Below are 4,217 nucleotides of genomic sequence, written 5' to 3' on the forward strand. Positions count from 1 at the left end.
AAAAAAAAAAAAAAAAAAAGGAAAGAAATTAAACTTTGGATTTAAATACTGCTCTCTACATTCTCTGCCAGGGAAAGCAAACAATAACAACAAACTTAGAGATAAGGACTATGTATTTCAAAAAGTTAAATGAGACTAGGCAGTGCTGAGAAACAAAGAGAAAAAGAGTCTCAAAAAGCTGGCAAGACACAAGGTCAGAAAAGGGCTGCAGGAAAAAATTCTTCTACATTTAGAAGAACAGGAAATTTGAATCTGAAGAGCTGTAATAGTAACTACCAGAATCTACAGAAAAGAAAACTTTCTCATTTCAAATTATTGTCAAAGCATTAGTATGCCTTACGACTTTTTTTTAAATTTGAAGCAAAACATCAAAACTCTGGGACATTAGAAGAATTACATGATGAACTTTTCTCCATTCAATGTAAAAGCAATTTCACAACTGTCACATATATAATGTTTGTGGAAATTACATATTCTGTGTGATGTTTTAGATCTAAGCCTCCTATCTAATACAGAACACCTTAATGTTCTTCAAAAATATTGAAGATTCCAAAGATTCTTTGTATGTGGGTCATATCTATGAATGTTGTATTTGAAACTAAAACTTAGAAATTATTGAAATAGTTACTAATGTATAAGTATAAAAAACCATTACACATGCTAACATAAATATTATATTTTAGTGAAAAGTAACTGTTTTTCAAAATAGTCTCTTCAATACCTTAATAGAACACAGCTAGATTGTATATCCTTTGGCAGCCCATGTACTAAAATTGGAATGATATAGAGAACATTAGCATGGCCCCTGTGCAAGGATGACATGCAAATTCATGAGGCATTCCATATTTTTTCTTCAATAAACCAAACAAAAGCATATACTTGGAAAAAGAATCCCTGTTTAATAAACAGTGGTGGGGGCATGGCACCTGTGGCTCAAATGGCTAAGGCGCCAGCCACATACACCTAAGGTGGCAGGTTTGAATCCAGCCCAGGCCCACCAAACAACAATGATGGCATGCAACCAAAAAATAGCCAAGCATTGTGGCGGGCGCCTGTGGCCCCAGCTACTTGGGAGGCAGAGGCAGGAGACTCGCTTGAGCCCAGGAGTTGGAGGTTGCTGTGAGCTGTGATGTTACGGCACTCTACCCAGGGGGACAGCTTGAGGCTCTGTCTCAAAATAAATAAATAAACAAATAAACAGTGCTGGGAGAACTTGTTAGCCACTTGTAAAAGACTAAAACTGGACTCACACCTCTTAGCATTTACAAAAATTAACTCATGCTGGATAAAAGTTTTTTTTTTTTCTTCAAAGCTGTCCACCTGGGTAGAGTGCCATGGCATCACAGATCACAGCAACCTGTCTCAGCCTCCCAAGTAGCTTGGACCACAGGTGCCTGCCACAACACCCAGCTATTTTTTGGTTGCAGCCGTCATTGTTGTTTGGTGGCCTGGGCTGGATTAGAACCTGCCACCTTAGGTATATGTGGCTGGTGCCTTAGCCACCTGAGCCATAGGTGCCGAACCATGGATAAAAGATTTAATTCTAAGAAACGAAAAGATAAAAACTCTAGAAGGGGGCGGTGCCTATGGATCAAAGGAGTAGGGCACCAGCCCCAAATGCTGGAGGTGGCTGGAGGTGGCAGGTTCAAACTTAGCCCCAGCCAAAAACTGCAAAAAAACAAAACAAAACAAAAAAACTCTAGAAGGTATGGGAAAAACTTTTAACTATATCAGCGTTGGTGCAAATTCCAACACAGAAAAAGGAAAATAATGTCTTAGTATCATTATGACATATTTGGACATTACAGGTCAACCCCGGAAAACATCTCAGGGATTCTCTAAGGGTCTCTAGTCCCTAGTTTGAGATTAATTCTCCCCACCCATCCTAGAATGTATATCTCACAATTCTAGGGATTTTTTTTTAAGGCAAGCATGAAACAAAGTTTATTGAGGAAGAGAAAGATAGGATTACAGAGTAAGAAAGCTTACAAAGAAGGATACATTTGCCATGGACAGAGAATGGGTCTCCATTGCTAGGCAAGTAGGCAAACATGCCAATTCCAGGGATTTTTATCTCCTGTTCACTGACATGCCTCTAGGGCTTAGCTTATGCTTGGCACACAGTAAGCAGTCAATAAATATTTGTTTAATTAGTTAGCTAATGAAGCTAATCATGAGTAAATCATAATACTGAAGAACCTACGATCTGGTGCAGCGCCTGTAGCTCAGTGGGTAGGGTGCTGGCCAATACATCCAGGCTGGTGAGTTCGAACCCAGCCTAGGCCAGCTGAACAACAATGACAACTACAACAAAAAATAGCTGGGTGTTGTGGCAGGTGCCTGTAATCCCAGCTACTTGGGAGGCTGACACAGAAATCCCTTCAGCCCGAGAGTTTGAGGTTGCTGTGAGCTGTGACCTCACAGCACTCCACCAAGGGCAACACAGTGAGACTCTGTCTCAGAAAAAGAAAAACAATCTATGATCTGCATTACATATAGTATTATATGATTTATGTTATAGGAATAATTCTTGTTATCAGGACCTAGGTATATGGTTGATTCCTTTTAGGACCACTAGAGGGCTGTACTAGAAGGGTTTATATAATTTATGCTCACATAGGGAAATTTTTGAGAGGATATTTCAAGATTCTAATCTTTTTAAACTTGAAAGAGATCATCTAATATAGTTTCCTTATTTCACAGATGAGGAAACAAAGGCCAGCCAAGAAAGCTGGCATGAGAAAGAACTGGAATTTAAAAATTCCCCTCTAGGCTCAGTACCTGAGGCACAGTGGTTACAGCGCCAGCCATACACCTAGGCTGGTGGTTCGAACCCAACCCGAGTTCGACAACTGCAACAAAAGAAAAACAGCTGGGCATTGTGGCGGGCGCCTGTAGTCCCAGGTACTCAGGAGGCTGAGGCAAGAGAATCGCTTCAGCCCAAGAGTTAGAGGTTGCTGTGAGCTGTAATGCCAGGGCACTCTACCGAGGGCAACATAGTGAGACTTTGTCTCAAAAAACAAAAATTCCCCTTCAGTTTCCTGGGGCAAAAATTCAAGAAATTCCCTTCAACATTCCATATAAGCATTAAAAAAAAATTCCCTTCTGCTTTGTGCCTCCACTGAATGATTCACCTCCAGTGGCTATTTCTCTTATTGACGTCACAATTTTGGTCACTTTTTCTAAGACTGTATACTTGTGATATATTTATGAAAATATATTTTTCTGGCTAGGTGAGGTGGCTTGTGCCTATAATTCTAGCACTCTGGGAGGCTGAGTTGGGTAGATTGCTTTGAGCTCAGGAGTTAGAGACCAGCCTGAGCAAGAGCAAGACCCCATCTCTAAAAAATAGCTAGGCATTGTGGCAGGCACCTGTAGTCCCAGCTACTCAGGAAGCTGAGGCAAGAGGATCGCTTGAACTCAAGAGGTTGATGTTGCTATGAGCTATGACACCACAGCACTCTACCCAGGGTGACAAAGTAAGACTCTGTCTCAAAAAAAAAAAATTATTTTCTGAGTGATTAGGTGAGGGAAGCAGATGAAATCTAAACTTCTAAAATAACACTTTTATTCTTTATCTCAAAATGTTCTAGTCCAGTGATCCTCAACCTGTTTGGCATCAGAGACTGGTTTCAATGAGGACAAAATTTCCATGAACTAGGAGCTGGGAGATAGTTTCTGGATGATTCAAGTGTATTATATTTATTGTGCACTTTGTTTCTATAATTATTTCATCTGCCTCAGATCATCAGGCGTTAGAGTCTCATAAGGAGCCTGCATCCTAGATCCTCCCATGCGCAGTTTACAGAGGGGTTAGTGCTCCTACAGAATCTAATGCCACTGCTGATCTGACCAGAGGTGGAGCTCAGGCTGATGGGAGGAATAGGGAGTGGCTGTAAATACAGATGCACCTTAGGCTGGCTGGCTTGCTCCTTGTCTTCTGCTGTGCCTCTGGGTTCCTAACAGGCCCAGGAATTGGAGACTTGCAAGTTCTATTCAAAGGGCGGCTTAGCATCAAAATCATATTACTTACTGTAAATCCTAGTAATCATGTTCAAATTGTCTTTTACACTTCATTTTCACTTAAAACATTTTACTCTTATCTTGACTCCTTTGTTCATTCAATATTTATTGAGTGCCTACCAGGACAAAGTTGACCTTCTGCTGCCCCATTTTCCCAAGGAGCTTTTCTTTTTTCCTTTTTTTTTTTTTTTTTT

General features: G+C 40.5%; 1 non-coding gene across 1 annotated transcript; it reads left to right on the top strand.

The window, feature by feature from the left end:
* Positions 1–743: 743 nt before the first annotated feature.
* On the top strand, positions 744–850 carry LOC111721763. Its single transcript, XR_002770784.1, has one exon. It is a non-coding gene; the product is annotated as a U6 spliceosomal RNA (small nuclear RNA).
* Positions 851–4,217: the final 3,367 nt, after the last annotated feature.

Source organism: Otolemur garnettii, unplaced genomic scaffold (genome assembly GCF_000181295.1).
Source record: "Otolemur garnettii isolate 467f Iridium unplaced genomic scaffold, OtoGar3 scaffold00181, whole genome shotgun sequence".
Classification (NCBI taxonomy): Eukaryota; Metazoa; Chordata; class Mammalia; order Primates; family Galagidae; genus Otolemur; species Otolemur garnettii.